The sequence below is a fragment of the Alligator sinensis genome, unplaced genomic scaffold (assembly GCF_000455745.1).
Source record: "Alligator sinensis unplaced genomic scaffold, ASM45574v1 scaffold1555_1, whole genome shotgun sequence".
Taxonomy (NCBI): domain Eukaryota; kingdom Metazoa; phylum Chordata; order Crocodylia; family Alligatoridae; genus Alligator; species Alligator sinensis.
In genome coordinates, this window is record NW_005843406.1 from 155,330 (window position 1) to 155,541 (window position 212).

Sequence of the window (212 nt, forward strand, 5' to 3'; positions counted from 1 at the left end):
AACACAAGCAGCACGTTGACAGAATCACCAAGACCCTAGAAACTATCCCTAATAAATGAGCACACCCCAAAGTAATGGGCAAATTTGGTAACAAGGGGTTTCTTTTTGCCAGAGTCTTGATACCCAATTCCATCTCCACCCCCTCCCACTATTGCCCAGCTCTAATCTCCTCTTCATCAAGTATAGATGCTAGGGTCGGAAGGGACCTCAAC